This window comes from Trifolium pratense, linkage group LG2, assembly GCF_020283565.1.
Source record: "Trifolium pratense cultivar HEN17-A07 linkage group LG2, ARS_RC_1.1, whole genome shotgun sequence".
Classification (NCBI taxonomy): Eukaryota; Viridiplantae; Streptophyta; class Magnoliopsida; order Fabales; family Fabaceae; genus Trifolium; species Trifolium pratense.
In genome coordinates this window covers 10,533,112-10,551,542 of record NC_060060.1, presented here as the reverse complement: position 1 = coordinate 10,551,542, position 18,431 = coordinate 10,533,112, and the positions used below count along the sequence as shown (strand labels likewise).

General features: G+C 32.1%; 1 pseudogene; it reads right to left on the bottom strand.

Annotated features, from left to right (window-relative positions):
• Nucleotides 1-8,149: 8,149 nt before the first annotated feature.
• On the bottom strand, nucleotides 8,150-11,887 carry LOC123905387 (annotated as a pseudogene).
• Between the last annotated feature and the right edge of the window lie 6,544 nt (nucleotides 11,888-18,431).

The following is an 18,431-nucleotide window of genomic DNA, read 5'->3' as shown; positions in this document are numbered from 1 at the left end:
TACTACAAGATTTATTTAACTTTTGTAAAAATCTTGATTGAATACCTCAAGATTTTTTTATCATAAAAAAATCTTTTAAAATTCCATAAAATCTCAATGCAATACACCCCTAATTTTGGCTAAAGAATTGCATTTAAGTGGCCGTTGTTGAGTACAATGTACAATATTGTTAAGTGAGTGCTGATAGTGAAGCTACTAGCTACAAGGGTGGTGTATTAATGAAAGTAATTAATTGGCACAAACAACTACATTACACTCAATAGAATAGAATGGCGTCACTAAGGTACGGTAACCAATTTTCTTGGATCTTGTGCACTATTCTTTTTTACTTCACTCTCACTTTTTTTTATCATGCTACTTTTGTTCCCTCCCTACCCACGTGGAATATTGACTTCCCAAGTGTTCCATCTAATTCTAAATGGGCTTAATTAATCTATTGGTCCCTTAAAGACATTTTAGGTTTCACAATAGTCTCTTAAAGAAAAAATGGCTCAGATTGGTCCCTTAAAGAAAAAAATGTCCGGATTAGTCCCTTAAAGACATATATGTTTGTCATATTGGTCCTTTTCGTTAAATTTTAACTCCAAATATAACAAAAAATTCCACTGGTTAATATTTTAAAAATTAATAAGGTTTTTGGTAGACCACTTACACTTAATGACATCCACAATCCAGTCAATTAAAACTAACGTTTTTTGTAAAAAATTGACAGAAATGACCAATTGAGAAACGAGTGTGTCTTTAAGGGACCAATCCAGACCTTTTTTTCTTTAAGGGACCATTGTGAAACCTAAAATGTCTTTAAGGAACCAAAAGACTAATTAAGCCTTCTAAATATAAACTCCTCCTCCCCACTCTGTCGATGTGTAATCTTAATGTGAAGAATGTTACCGGTATAAAACATCCTCGTGAATTTAGTTTAATTGGTAGTTGCATTTTATATATAGAGGTCGATGTTCGAATTTCATGCACCTTATTTATTCATTTTAAGCGTGTAATTTTCAACCACTAACCTATTTAAAAAAAAAAAAACAGTTAGTGAGTTTGAATTTAAAATTCTCTATTTTATTCAATTCTCATATTATTTATTATTGAGATAATATAATTTTGTTAAATATAATAGGTTATTGTGTTTATATCGTTGAACCTTTTATATTATAAGTTAGTGCATAGTTTGGTTCTTTTACACTGTGTTTGGAACAAAGGAAACTGAAAGGAAAGAAGCTAGAGAGGATGGAAAGTTTATTGGGAATTGGGCTTCCATTGTTTGGATCACCAAAGAAAGAGGAAGGAAAGATCAATATTGGTGGGGTCCATAGAAAAAAAGTTTCCGTCCAAAGTTGAGAAGAAAGTTGCTGGATATTGTTCAATTTTGCAAAAGACAATCATGCCCTTGTTTTGGTTTGCGTGAAGCTCTTTTGCAAGTGTTACAATACAATACAAGTTTATACAAATAAGTAATTGAATTCCCAAGACCTATTTAATGGAAAAAATGTTCCGTTAATAATTTTTTTTTGTGGGATTAATAATTTAATTATAAATAAAAATGATAGTAATATTATATTTTAAAATATAATATAGGTATATTAAGATAAATATTTTATTATTAGGTAGGGATATTTATGTCATTTACCAAATAAATCTCTTTCTTTCCTCTCACTTTCTATTCACTTTCACTCAAACCAAACAACTCAACAATCATCTCACTTTCCATTCACTTTCTACTCATATTCAATCCTTCAACATTCTTTCATTTCCCTTTCTTTCCTTCGACTTTCCTTTCTCATTCAAACAAAGCCTTAGATTTTGTTATATACTGTATATGGCAAAGTCTAACATGCACAAGTGAATCATGTGGTTCATGATTCAAATTATTTTCAATTTTTCTAAAAATTTCTATGGATGATCTATATGATATAAACTTTCGATCCAACGGTGAATTTTGTAAAATTCGTATTCGTTATAATGTAATTGCAAACTTGTGCACCATACACCATATGGTGCACTTGTGCCATGTTAGACAAAGCCTACTGCATATATTATAGTAAAATGAAAATAAGATCTTGTTTTCATTTTCATGTTATTGATACTATTAAATCCGAACCTTTTTTTCTTCTTCTTTATAATCTATATTGTTCAAAAATACTCCCTCCGTCCCAAAATATAAGAGTGTGTTTGGATGAGGGATTCTAGAAATTCAATGGATTTTAAATACTAGGCAATTCAATTGATTCAATTGAATTCCCTTCATTTTCAAATTTCATTGTTTGGATAAAGTGATGAAATTCCATCAATTTTAAAATTCTTTGTTTGGGTAATGTAATTGAATTTTCTTCATTTAATTTTATTTATTTTAATAAAATCGACCCTAAACCCAAAAATTGGCCGAAAAACAAAAAAAATCGGCCGAAAAACCTAAAATCGGCCAAAACCATAAAATCGGCCAAAAAACCTAAAATCGACTATCAACCATTAAATTGGCCGAAAAAATCGGCGGAAAAACCAAAAATCGGTCAAAAACTATAAATCAGCTGAAAAACCTAAAATCGACTATAAACCATGACATCGGCCGAAAACCATAAAATCGGCAGAAAAAACATAAAATTGGCCGAAAAACCTAAAATCGGCCAAAAACCATAAAATCGATAGTAACACACAAAATCGGCTGAAAAACCTAAAATCGACCAAAAGCCCTAAAATCGACTAAAAAATCTAAAATCGGCTGAAAACCCAAAAAATTAATCGAAAACCCAAAAATTGACCCTAAACCCAAAAAATCGGCCGAAAAAACTAAAATCGGCGAAAAACCCAAAAATCGACTATAAACCCTAAAATCGACCGAAAAACGAAAAATCGACCGAAAAACCTAAAAATCGACTATAAATCCATTTTTCGGCTGATATTAGGGTTTATAGTCGATTTTAGGTTTTTCGGCCGATTTTGGGGTTTATAGCCGATTTCAGTATTTTGGGTCGATTTTAGGTTTTCGGGCGAGTTTTTTGGGTTTAGGGACGATTTTAGATTCTTCGGCCGATTTTTTGGATGTTGTCCGATTTTGGGTTTTCGGTCGATTTTTGGTTTTTCGGCCGATTTTTTGGGTTTTCGGCCGATTTTAGGGTTTACAGTCGATTTTTGGAATTTTGACCGATTTTAGGTATTTCTGCCGATTGTTCGGATTGCCGGCCGATTTTTGGGTTTATAGTCATTTTTTTGGATTTTGGCCGATTTTTTGGGTTTTTGGTCGATTTTTGGTTTTTCGGCCGATTTTTTGGGTTTTCAGCCGATTTTAGGGTTTATAGTCGATTTTTGGAATTTTGGCCGATTTTAGGTTTTTCTGCCGATTTTTCGGGTTGCCGGTCGATTTTAGGGTTTATAGTCGATGTTTTGGATTTTGGCCGTTTTAAGGTTTTCGGCCGATTTTTTGGGTTTTCGTCCGATTTTTTGTTTTTCGGCCAATTTTTTGGGTTTTCAGCCGACTTTAGGGTTTCTAGTCGATTTTTGAAATTTTGGCCAATTTTAGGTTTTTCTGCCGATTTTTTGGGTTTTCGGCCGATTTTTGAGTTTATAGTCGATTTTTTGGCTTTTGGCCGAATTTAGGTTTTTTCTGCCGATTTTTTGGATTTTCAGCCGATTTAGTGTTTATCGTCAATTTTAGGTTTTTCGGCTAATTTTAGGTTTTACTATCAATTAGTAATTTTTAAAAGTTTAAAGAGAAGAAGGAATTTCAAATTCTTTGATTTTAGGTGTCATTTTGAAATTCTCTAAATTTAACTTGAACAAAATACTTCTTAAATTTCCATCATTTTGAAAATTCTTCAAATTTCCATCCAAACAGTGGAATTCAGCTTAAATCATTTGAATTCCCTCAAAACATTACTTTACTTCAAAAAATTCCCCCATCCAAACACACTCTAAGGGAAAATTGGTCAAACAAATAAAAGTTGATGTATTTAAACTAAATTTTTAACCAAATACATCAACTTTCTTTGACCAATTTTCTCTTATATTTTGGGACGGAAGAGTATGAATTAAGAATCGACCTCTTTAAGAAAGTATCTGTTTTGATATTTTCATTGGTATTCAGTTTATATATGACACATTTATTTTATAGCCCCTCTTTTATGAGTATTTATTCGTCTTATGGAAATATCTAATTATTAATAATAATATATTTACCGTTAAAATAAATAAATTAAGAATTTGGACTCTCTACTGTTCAGAAAACCCCTCTGTATCCATTTGATACTTCAAATAACACCCTTTATCATAACTCATAAGCAGATGCTCCAAGAAAGTGGGTTGAAAGGGGTATGTAACTACTAAGCTCACACGACATGGGATTAACTTTTTACTTTAGATAAAAGTATGAGATTAATTTTTTTTTTTACACAAGTATGAGATTAATTGTTATGCATTGATAATGTAATTTTTTTTTACACATGTATCTAATAAAATTTAATCATAGTGCCATTTTTATAAGTTTGTTCTTGAAATATAGCATCAAGTGTTTACATGACTTAACATTTTTTTTTTATACATGACTTGTTTTAATTAGATGTTTGTGTAAAATAATTTTACATCATCAATATATATAAATTAAATCCATAAAATATACTCTTTTCTTCCTAAATCTTTGATCCTTTTAGTAAATAATCCAAACAATTGACGTCACAACGCCAACCCCTTCGACTCCTTATTTTTTACTAACATTCTATTTTATGCACAATTCATTTTTAAAGGGTAAGTGTTTTTGTTTTTTTTTTTTATGCGAAAGGGTAAGTGTTAGAAAGTGAATATTGACAGCACTTTATTATATATAAAATAAAACATTAGGAGCAAATTGTACCCAAAAAAGAATAAAAAAAATACATTAGGAGCAATGTGCATTTAAGTCTAGTAAATATTTATAAAATAAATGAGAATAATTTACTTGAAACAAAATGATAGACTGAAATACCAATCGTTAGTTGGTTCAGTGTTGATTGGCGCTGAACTTGGTAGGGAGGACCACGGTTTGATTCCCGCAACTGCAATCGAGAGAGGGTTGAAACCACTTGATGCCAGAACTGACCCTCGAACCAGATTAAACTGGTGGTGAAAGCCAAAAAAATATAAAAAAATGATAGACTGAAATTACATAATAATAGTATAATACTTACTCCTCTAGTCATATTTATAGGCAAAAATAACTACTTACGCGGTGTTTAAGGAATTTAGTTTTTTTTTTATTCACATTTAAGGAATTTAGTTTAGTGTAGTTAATTTTCTTAATTTAATATAAAACATAAATAAGTTTACTATATTGCCCTTTATAAATAAGATTTATTTTCCTTGGAAATCACATACTCCACCCGTGACAATATATAAGCAAAAATTGTCTTTTTAGGTTTATTGTATATTCAATGTATTTGGTCTATATTATAGATCAGATACATTAATTATGCAATGAATCTAAAAAAGTGATATTTGCTTATATATTGTCACGGAGGGAGTACATCTTTTGGAAAGTAAAATGGAATAAATTCTTAAAGAAAATTAGTATAATTAAATAAGAGTATATTAAGAATAACAATATTAATTAGTTAAAAGTAGTTAATTTTTGCTTATAATAATACCAAAATTTGAAAAAAAAAATTTGCTTATAAATATGACCGGAGGGAGTATAATTTTTTTTAGAAGAGTCGAATGTTTTGTTCAAAAAGAAAGCTTTAACTTTTTGTTGTGGTACTCCCTTTTGTTGTAATGTGGTCTTGTACTCAAGTGGTCCGGTCTCCGGTCCACTAAAATCAGGGCTAGGATGCGATGTCCAAACCTCAATTAAACATTACAAATTCAATCAATGTATCAGTCTCTATCTCATAAAAAAATCTTAATCTTCCCTACACCCATATACCTAAGTCCTGGCAATGTTGAACTTTGAGTTTATGGCTTATAAATTTGTTTGGTAACTTTTTCATGAGTTTATAGTTTAATTTTTCTATAGTTCATAGCTTAGAACTTATAATTTATCATTTTTTTTCCCTTTTAATTTTATCCATGTAATAAGACGAAGTGACTGTTCTCACCCCCCCACTTTTGATACAAATAAACAAGTTGCTGAGCTGAGAGCTATGGACTGGTCGAAGTGAAGTGGCATTGGATGTTATTGATATTGTTTATCTGAATATTCTAAGCTGTTGTATAAGTTAGTTAGTGTCATAGTATATTTGTATTGACTGATTATTTATGGCTCTGATGTAAGTTTTAAGTTACATTATGACAGAAATTTCATCATTCAGTTTAGTCAATACTTGTATAATGACAAGACCTTTATGTTTTATGGGTATATACAACGAGTTTAATTTAGTAATTTTAACGTATCCCGATCCTTTTATTTATGTCTCGGCTAATATTCTAGATAAATTAGCTGGGGTGTTTTAGGGGGGGTACATGGTAGTAGACCTGTCAAAACGTGCGGTCCGACTCATTTCGGGCCGGCCTAGTCGGGCTTCGGACTTCGTCGGGCTAAAAAGCCCGGATAAAAAAGGGCTACCAAAATTAGTGCCCGAGCCCGGCCTGGAACGGGTTGTCGAGCTTTCGGGCCGCCCGGTTTATTTGTTTATTTTTTATTTTACTTTTAGTTCTCAAACTTAACATTATAAATAAGATCAATAATTCTCGTGCGCCCTATTTTTACACATCCGCTAGTTATATTATACATATATGTGTATATATATATAATAATTCTTGCGTGCCATATTTTTACTCATCTGCTATCTCGCGTGCCATATTTTTACGCATCTGCTACCTACGAGTTTCTCACGCCCTATTTGTACTCATCCGCTTCCTACGAGTTTCTCGCGCCCTATTTGTACTCATCCGCTACCTACGACTTTCTCGTGCGCTGTATTTTAACTGATCCGCTACCTACGACTTTCTTGTGCGCCCTATTTTTACTTATCCACTACTTACGACTTTCTCGCGCGCCCTATTTTTACTAATCCGCTACGTACAAGTTTCTCGCGTGCCCTATTTTTACTCATCCGCTACCTACGACTTTTTCGGGTGCCCTATTTTTACTCATTCGCTACTTAAGTAGTAAAAATGAGAAATTTGAGGAAAAAAAACACCGTTCGGCGACAAAAGAAACTCTTATAGTACAAACTAAGTTCAAATCATCCAAAACAAATTATTTATATTTATATTTATTTTTAATTTTAATTTTTTTATTATAATTTATTCGGGCTTGCGGGCCGCCCGTGGCCCATTCGGGCTAGCCCATATTTTAATCGGGCTTTGTCGGGCTAAGCTAAAAAGGTCGGAAACAATTCGGGCTAAGATTTTTAAGACCTAAGCCCGAGAAAAAATGGGGCTTGACGGGCCCGCCCATTTTGACAGCTCTACATGGTAGATTTCTCTCTCTCTCTTTTTTTATGATAAGCAGATTTTTCTCTCATTAAAGAAGATAAATTCATTTTGGGCCGGGTTACCTTCATAAGAGCTCGTGAATAGATTTTTTTTTTTACGAAAACATTATTATCTTATTGAGTAATACTCTTATACTACTTTAAATACAATTATTCTGTGTAATATTCTCCAATAATTGCATATTATATACAAAAGATGGGATAAAAATAGCTTAATATAACTTTGTTTATAAAAAAAAAAAACTTTGTTTATAACTTTTCTCGTCATTATTTTAATTTTTGAAGAAGTATTAACATTAATTCTTATTTTTACTTCTCTTAATTTTTGAAGAAGCAATTTTTTCCCTAACTTTAAAAAAAATAAAATTGAACAACCTGATTTGGTTTACTTGGGTTCAAATTTTCTAGAGTGCTGGTCATGGGGGGGTGGGGGGTGGGTGGGGGGGGTGAATCAAGGGTAATAGGTTCAAATACTGACGAGGTAAATAATTTAATTTTATGTGACTTGATACTTATTCAGATCATGTTTTTCAGTATATAAAATGGATAACTTTTGACATCAAGTTACTGTTAAACACTTAAATGACAGTAAAAATTTCTTACCTATATACTTAACAAATCATGAAAGTGAAACAATTTATATAAAAAAATGAAATATTGATCAGTGCTACATTTACATGAATCGTCATGACATAAAGGTTGTCAAAATTCCAATTTGATTGAACATAATATCAAACATCCAATTATGACCAATTTAACAGTATTTGATCTTTGACTAGTTGTTGAAGCCTCTTCTCCTGCAAATAAAAACAATGCCCGATCTGATTCCATGCCAATCCATTCTTTTGAATCAGAATCAGTTCGCAATGTCGTAACAGTAGAGGAACCCCAATGAGGATAATCAAAATGAATTTTTGGAGACGATGATGGCAACGACAACTCATAGTAAACACTTTCACCGACAATTTTTTTTCTTCTTCGAAGATAAAAGGGTGTTTCAAAAGCATCTTTGCACTCCATCTTTTCAAAGGATCCCTAACAAAACACTTTTCAAGAAAATCTTTCCCTTCTTGTGATTATTCATTTGGAATCATTGGTTATTCTTCTCTTATCACAATTCGAATCAACAATATCCACATATTTGTTTCATTCTTCCACACAGGTTCTCTAGTAAACATCTCCACGACGACGCAACCAAGAGACCATATATTTGCTGGAGATTCATACACATTGTCATTTATCGCTTTCATACTTAAAGTTTTGCAAATAAAAATCATCCATAAAATTATTAGTGGGATCTGTTTAGAACTTTTAAAAAATGTGCCGAATTGGAGAGATCGAATACTTAGTAACCACTACTATTTAAAAATATCAAAAAATAAGGAGATTCATCGTAGATACTCTTAATTGCTTTTTGTTCAAAATATATGTCTTTCCAAAAGCACTAGTCTTACAAACCGGATTTGGATTCAGTGAAGTCGACTGCATGCAGTCAGTAAATCTGGACCGTCTGATCAAGATCAGACGGTTCATACTTTAAGATCAGATTTTAATTATAAAATCTGATCTTAAAATCTGGACCGTCTGATCTTGATCAGACGGTCTAGATGTGACCAACTGCACTGCAGTCAGTGAATTCCTGACTGCACTGAACCCCTACCCTTACAAACCATAAGAGTAAGTAAGACACCATGCCAATTTGCCATTGGGCAAAAGGACATGACTTGTCAAATGAAGCCAAGGCACATAGCGGATTTTTTTACTACTTAAAAAGTTATTATATTCAATAAAAGAAGGAGTGTTGCATAAACTTTAATCTTGATCAATCTCAATGATATATGAAATGATTTTATTTTATTTTTTAAAATAACATAGATACTATATGATATAATAAATTTTTGCGGTGAATTTTGTAAACTTTGTATTCTCTAAAGCATGTTACACCAGTGTAATTTGATCTATCTCCCTATATACTCCCTCCGGTCCTTTTTATAAGGAACACTTTGAAAAAATCACACAGACCAATGAAACACATTTAACATAGTTATTTTCATTTAATACACTTATAAATTTAAATTTATTCCATGTATACCCTTATTTAATTACTCTTTATTCAACTAACTTACTTATTTTTAAATTCTCTCTCATAATAAATAAGGGCATAAGTGGAATTGAACATTTAAAACATTTGAAAATTGGTCAAAGTTTCTTATAAAAAGGACCAAATTTTTTGCCCTAAGTATTCCTTATAAAAAGGACCGGAGGGAGTATATGTGTATATATATTCCAGGACTCGAAGAACATAATTACCGAAAAGCTGTTTTCATCTATAAAAAGTTCCATATATTAGCTTTACCAAAAGTCCATTATTGATGTATTCTATATATAATTAAACATTTTTTTTATCAAAGTACTTTAAAAAATATTGTTTGGCCAGATTTCTCCTTCTATGAAGTAAAAAATTAGAAGTAAGTTGGGTCAACCGGTACAATATACCGGTGCTACTTTAAAGGAATTTTTTTTTATCTGAATGTCAGTGCTACTTTAAAGGAAAATTTGTTTTATCTTAATTTACATTTTAAATTCAATCTAATATATCTAATCTTGGAACCAATTTTAACAGATAAAACCTAAATTAATCCTAATTCTAATTAAAATTAAAGATTGGTTCACACTATAACATTTGAAGAATTTGTTTTTTATCCGAAAAATGTTTTAACTCAAATTCAATAATATCCACTTTGAGTTTATTAAAAAAAAAAAAAACCACTTTCATTAGGATTTATTTAGATTGATTTATTTGAGCTAATCTTCTAAATATAAGTTTTGTAAGACCGTATGACATAATCTATAAGAACAACTTAAGACAATTTTCTTAAGTTTTTTCAGCTAATAAAAAATAATTCAATTTAATTTTATCTTAACTTATGCTATACAAATAACTTACATAAAATTATACATAAACACTTTTTATAATACAATCTTATATTATTAACTGCAATTAAGCTGTTTAACCACTTCTAGGAACACCCATCAAAGAATTGGAGAAAATCTGAATTCTGCTATAAAATCTTCAGGGTATGATATTTTCTCAATAACTAGTACCTATTTGTTGATTAATTAAGATATTTATCTTTTCTTTAATTTTCAAAATAGTTTTGAGAACAATTCATTGTTTCTATATAGTGAAGCCAAAGAGTTCATTCATAATCATAGCATGAAAATTATAAACACGTATATAAATTAAAATAGAATACAAGATGTAATGCAAAATATAAAATTAAATAGAACAAAATTGAAGATCGAAAACCTCAATGGATAAAAAAGGCAAAGTCAAATTTTGTATGTACACTTATTGAATATTTGTTGTCTACTACAATTCACATCTTAAATAACAAAAGGAATTAACCAAGATCAATGTTAAATATGAAACATGTGATAAAGGTGAAGTATCTGCAATGTAATTGACTCTTCATCAAAATCCTAATTTGATAAAAAAAAAACATCGGCCATCAGATTCTAACCAATCTAACAAATCTTTGATCTTCGACTAGTCGTTGAAGTATCTCTTCTGGCGAACAAAAATCATACTCAAATTCTGTAGGAAAATTGAGGTGTGTTCTTGGAGATAGTGATGACAATGACGAAGGCTCATGAATTGACTCTTTCACCAACGAAATATTTTTATCATCGGAGATAAAAGGATGTTTCAAAAGCATCTCCGCGGTCCATCTTTTCAATGGATCCTTCACGAATATTTTTTGTAGCAAATCTTTTCCTTCTTGTGACAATTCATCTGGAATCAATGGTAATTCGTCTCCTACCCCGATTCTAATCAACAAGGACCATATATTCGACCCACTAAAATTCCATGCCGGTTTTCCCGTAGCCATCTCCACTACCGCGCAACCAAGAGCCCATATATCTGTCGGCGATTCATAAATATTATCGTTCACCGCTTCCGGCGATATAAACATCGGAGTTCCTCTGCATTCCAATTTTCCATTCTTTAAACCTTTCTCCTTTGCAAGACCAAAATCTGAAAGCTTAACATTGCCATCCTCAAATACAAGAATGTTTTGTAGCTTCACATCACAGTGAACAAGATCGTTTTCATGAACATATTTAAGTCCTTCGAGGATAGACTTTGTGTAACAACGGACGAGGGTTTCCGGTAACTTGCCACCGTAATTCTTGAGCTGATCAAAGAGAGTGCCACGGGCAGCATACTCTAGAAAAATATTATAACACTCTTCTCCATCTTCGAAAGTGTGATCGTCGCCAAAACAATGGATGATATATGGTGATGATCCTAAACGATCTATTATTTGTTTCTCCTTTTGAAGAAAATGAGAATAGCAAGTATCGGAGGTTTTGACGGCGGTGATAGACGGAAAGTTATCGGAATTGTTTGTGTGTGTAGCTAAGTTGACGGTGGCGAAACTTCCACTACCTAACAACTTACCACGAATCCAATTCATGGTTGTGTTGGGTTTAGGTTTGTTGTGTTACTATGTTTTGTTAGAGAAAGATATAAATACTATGAAACAACTCGTTGGAGAGTTGCGTCTTGTGTTGTGTTATATAAGGGAATTTGTTTAGGTTGATAATTCAAAGACTTAATGAGGAAAATGGAGGCTAATGAATAGGAAATATTTATATATTTAAAAGAGAGATTCTAAATTCCTTATTAATCGCAGATTAATAACTAACTAGTAACAATTTAAAAGATAGATATCCAAAATTCCTGATTAATAGTAGATTAATAACAAACTTTATAGCTTAGTTATACTTGAATTTGTTGATTGGATTATCTGATTTAGATAATTGAATGGTTGTTGACTGCACTTTGAAATTTATCCTTTATTCAAAGTTTCAAACTTAAGGTTGATATTTATTTTGTTTTAAAATACAGTATTATTTATTTATCGGGGTACTTCTTGACCAAAAAAATGTTAAGTGGTACTTTTGGAGTATTAGTTCCAAAAAATAATAAATTTTACATTGAAAAAAATATTTTATATATTTTAAAAAAAATAAGTTTACTATACAAATTATAAGATAATTTTATTACTTTTAATTCATTACTAACTAATATTCTCTCCGGTCCTTAATATAAGAGACATTTTACTTTTTATATTCATTGAAAATCTAATATATCTAGTCAATAATATGGATTAGATATATTATATTCTTAATGAATGTAAAAAGTAAAATTTCTCTTATACCAAAGACCAAATGAAGTATTTCGGAAATATTAGTCATATATTCTTCGTAAACTTTAGAAAATTAATTATTGTTTGACTTATTGAAATTCAAAAAAGTTAGCAATGAAGACTTTTAGATAGGGGTAATGTTTCATATACACAAACACGGCTCACATACACCCGTTTGACATCACTTAAACTTTTCATTTTTTCCGTTTTTAAAGAAGGAAAATGCTAACCGGTGCCCTCAGGGTACTAGTTAAGGTAACTAAAGATAGTATTATTATCTTGAAACTTGTGAAGTCTACATCTTAAAAATTTTAATTTTTGTTTTTTCAATGTAATTTTTTTCTTTTCTTTCCCTTTTTAGTTCCTTAACTAGTGCCTCGGGGGCACTAGTTAGCATGACCCTTTAAAGAAAAACTTAAAAATGGTTTTCATTTAATTTTTTTTTTTAAGTAGTTTATTTTATTGGCTAAAAGTTTAATTAAAGGTGAATAACTAGAATGTTTGAATTCAAACTCCGACTCTTATATATAAAATGCAATATTCCCAAACTATGAGTCAAAATTGATCATAAAAAATGGAGACTTAAGAGTATCCAAGTACTTGATAGTGGAAGGAGAGACCGAGTTCGGATTGACATATGAATTACTTGTCGTGTCCATTTAAATTTTTGGCTATACAATATTTTATTTTTATTTGTAACTTGTCTCAGAGTACTAATGGACAAATGAGAATTGGTAATACATATGTAAGACAACATTTTTCATCTCTAATAAGTTTGAGTTGTCTCACAAAACACAAACTTAACATGGATATGGATTATCTCATTTACTCTTATCTCTTTCTTGATCTATATATTTATTTTTTTAGTGGAGATAGATAGATAGATAGAGAGTTAGGAATGAGAATGAGATAAGAATGAAAGAGATGATCCAATATAAACTCAGCATTGTTTTGTTTAACAAGCATTGAAAAAAATTGTCTATTTGTGTATCTACATTGCGTGCACGTGCACACAGACGTTGAAAAATTAAGTCGTAAGACTAATTTTCATGGATAAACTACCAAACACAATATAAATTTTCATAGATACATGTAAATACAAATGCAAACGGTAAATTGTAATTTACGAGTATTAACATATTAACTATATGACTCAATTAAGTTGACTTCATAGGAAAAATATCATCAGTAGAATAAATTCATGCAAGTTCATCAAATACTTCAGAGGAAGGAGTACTAGAAATAGCGAGAAATTATTACAAATGTTATGAAGCAGTCAACGGCATAAAAAACTCAAAGTTCAATATCTGATGCAAAAATTTAAAATTACTTGCTTATAAGATGTAACTTTTATTCTATATTACGATGTCACCTTTCAATACCGTAAAAGTGTGATTTAATGTTAAAAATGAAGTGGAAAACTACAAACAAACAAAAAATTACACAATAATTTGTTTTTTATCCGAAAAATGTTTTAACTAAAATTCAACAGTATCCACTTTGAATTTATTAAAAAAAAAAAATCCATTTTGATTACTTATTTGAGCTAATCTTCTAATATAAGTTTTATAAGACTGTTTGACATTAGTTATAAAAACAACTTAAAGACAATTTTCTTAAGTTTTTTCAGTTAATTATAAGCTCTCCAAGATAGCTTACGAAAAAAAGTTTGTAACATATACAAAAAATAATTCAATTTCATTTTATCTTATCTTATGCTAAAATAAAAATAAAAAAACTTATATTATTAACTGCAATTAAGCTGTTTAACCACTTCTAGGAACACCCATCAATTAAGCTGTATACAAAATATTTATAAAACCTTCCGGATATATATCTTATTTTCTCAATAACTACATATTTGTTGATTAATTAAGATATTCATCTTTCTCTATAATTTTCAAAATAGTTTTGAGAACAATTCATTGTTTCTATATAGTGAAGCCAAAGAGTTCATTCATAATCATCGCATGAAAATTAGAAACATGTATATAAATTAAAATAGAATAGAAAATGTAATCCAACACATAAAATTAAATTTCGTCAAAAAAAAAAAACACATAAAATTAAATAGAACAAAATTGAAGATTGAAAACCTCAATGAATAAAAAAGACCAAGTCAAATTTGGTATCTACACTGGCCAATGTGGCGTCCAAACAATGAATATTTGTTGTCTACTACAATTCCTAGATAAATAACCAACATGATCAATGTTAAATATGAAACATGACTCTTCATCAAAATCCTAATTTGATCGAGCAAAACACCGGCCATCAAATTCTAACCAATCTTACAAATCTTTGATCTTCGACTAGTTGTTGAAGCCTCTCTTCCGGCGAACAAAAATCATACTCAAATTCCGTAGGAAAATCGAGGTGTGTTCTTGGAGATGACGACTCGTGAATCAACTCTTTAACCAATGAAATATTTTTATCATCGGAGATAAAAGGATGTTTCAAAAGCATCTCTGTGGTCCATCTTTTTGACGGATCCTTCACGAATATTTTTTGTAGAAAAACTTTTCCTTCTTGTGACAATTCATCTGGAATCAATGGTAATTCGTCTCCTACCCCAATTCTAATCAACAAGGACCATATATTCGATCCACTAAAATTTCATGCAGGTTTTCCCGTAGCCATCTCCACTACCGCGCAACCAAGAGCCCATATATCCCCCGGTGATTCATAAACACTATCGTTCACTGCTTCCGGCGATATAAACATGGGAGTTCCTCTGCATTCCAATTTTCCACCGTTCTTTAAACCTTTCTCCTTTGCAAGACCAAAATCCGAAAGCTTAACATTGCCATCCTCAAATACAAGAACATTTTGTAGCTTCACGTCACAGTGAACAAAATCGTTTTCATGAACATGTTTAAGTCCTTCAAGAATAGACCTCGTGTAACGACGGACAAGGGTTTCCGGTAACTTGCCACCGTAATTCTTGAGCTGATCAACACTACTAGAAAAATCTTAAATACCGACGGAATTTAGAGACAGAATTTATTTCTTCTCTAATAAAGACGAAATTAGAGACGGAAAAAAGCTGTTAGAGACCAAAATTAAAATATATGTATTAGTCACGGATTTTAGAGACAGAAATTTCTGTCTCGACAAAGTTTTGTCTCTAAATCCGTCTCTAATTTATTATTTTTATAATTATAATTGAAAACAATAGTTGGAGACGAAAATTAGAGACAAATTTTTTCCGTGTCTAATAGTTTTCGTCTCTATATTCGTCTCTAATTAGTCAACTTGATATTGAAATAGTCAAACATTTGTCAGAGACAGAATTTATTAGTCTCAGAATTAATTTGTCTCTAGAATCCGTCTCTAAACGAAATAACATTGAAAATTCATCCCACCATAAATTTCACGCCAGTTTTTTTATTGTCCACTCAAAATTTTAAACAAAATTATTTATTTTATTTTATTTATAATTAGACTTTTTTAATGTTATAAAGCACATTTTCCTGAGTCACAATTTCCCCTTTCTCTTCACGATGACTTAACGCTCACGAACTCATTAACTCAGTCCATTTTCTTTATCCGTTGATCTAACTCTGTCGTTCAAACTCAATCTGCTAACTAGTCACAATTTCATTTTCCATCACACGTTATCACCACCGCCAGTCACGATTCTCACCACCTTCGGTCACAATTCAGAGGTAATGCTCTTCTCTTAAGTTTCTTGATATGTTTTCTTTCTCACCCTTCTCTTAGATTTCTACAATATTTTGGGAGGCATTTTTAGTGGAGGGTTTACAAAACCCTTGCAAATTGAGGGGAATAAAAGAGAAACTCTCGAATTCTTTTATTAAATTTCAGGGGTTTGTTTTAGAGTGCATTTGTACTTTAAGCTTTAAAAATAATAATTTTGTTTTAAATTTTTTTATAAAATTCTAAAGATAATTTCCATTTGTTTACTATCATAATTTATTTTTTTTTAAAATGTGAAGCACCTAAGTTCCTTATTTTTAAAAAAATATATTCTAAAAAAACTATTAATATTAAATTTTTAGTTTAAAATTAAAAATAAGACTTTAAAAATCTATTACAAACACTATCAAAATAATAAAATAACTTTTTTTTAAAAATAAATAATTATTTTCTTAAAAAAATCTAAAACAAATTCCCTCTAATCTCTGCAAATACAGAGTAAAAACTAAAAACAAATTCACCAAGCGCTCTCCAAATTTTGTTTTCCCCGCTTTTCACTTTACTTTTCCCCCTCTTTGCTTTCAATTTTTTCTTCTTTCTTTTGCAGTTACTCTTAAATCTTTTGCTCTCAGATCATTCTTTCCAATTATTAAAAAAAAAAACCTTCTTTCCCAATCTCTCTTCGAACCTGAAGTATATACCTCTCCTTTCAAGATCCGATCAATCCACTACTTTGTCGAAGCTTGATTGGAACATTAACGGCAAATACAACCGAATACGCGATGGGACATGACAATATCAATCATAATTAGTATTTAATTATTATCATTATTATTTTGGATTTGTATAAAGTCTATAGAGTCAATCACCTCAGTTGTTGGAGATATTTGTTCCTTAATTTACTCCAATTAGGTTACTATACTTGTGTATATATACACCTCTTGTAAACTCTCAAAAGTAATGCAATATACAACTTTATTCATTCCTTTATATGGTATCAGTTGGTAACGTTCCAGCCCTACCCTGTTAAACCAGAAAACGCCGTTTTTTTTTTCTCCGTTTGCCGTAACCCTTTGCCTCCCATGACTTCTGATGGCTCTCGCTCCATAGCTAACCCCTATGAACCCTCCAAACCCTTTGCGTGTATCACCCTCAGCGGTGTCACCAAGCTTCTCCCTACCAATTACCTCAATTGGAAACTCCAGGTAGAAGCCTTCCTTGATGGTTTTGATCTACTCAAATACACTGATGGATCGTTCCCTGCGCCGACAGCAACGATCACCACCACCGCAACGCCTCCGGTAACATCACCAAACCCTGCTTTTCAAACATGGCGTCGCCAGGATCGTCTCATCTATGGTGCCATCCTCACCACTCTTTCCGACGAGGTGGCCTCCTTGGTGTCCCAGACGAAGACCTCGCACGACCTCTGGGAGCTTCTCAAGAACACCTATGCCAAAGCCTCCCGCAGTCACCTTAAACAACTCAAGGAACGTCTTCGGATGGCCTCGAAAGGTACTCAATCCATCACGACCTACATGCACTCTCTGAAGCAAACTGCTGATCTCCTCGCCTCTCTCGGATCTGCTGTCTCCGTCGAGGACATGACCGACCATGTTTTGCGCGGCCTTGATGACGGTTACCGAGCAGTCATTGATGGGGTCAACGCAAGGGACACTCCAATCACCTTTGATGATCTCCTCGAAAAGCTCCTCATCCAGGAACTCTCTCTTGCTGCTGCTCAACGCCAATCACCTGCTCCTGTTACTGCGCTGCACGCTCAAGCACGGTCGACCAACAACAAGCCTCGACCAAGTCAAGCACCTGCACCGACCAACCAACGCCCAGGTGATCGCAAACCATTCCTTGGTCGATGTCAATGGTGCAACACCAAGGGACACGTCCTCGCTAACTGCCAACTCTTTCGGACCCAACACCCCAGTGTCCCCGCACCTCCTCGTTCTTCTCCGAGCACCACTGGCCAGGCCCAGGCCCACACCGCTACTGCTGGCACATCCTCGCCTGGTTTTCTGCTCGACAGTGGAGCAACACATCATGTGACCAACGACCTTACAAATTTGGCACTTCACCATCCATACACTGGCCCCGACTCCCTCTTCATGGGGAATGGTTCAGGTTTAAACATCTC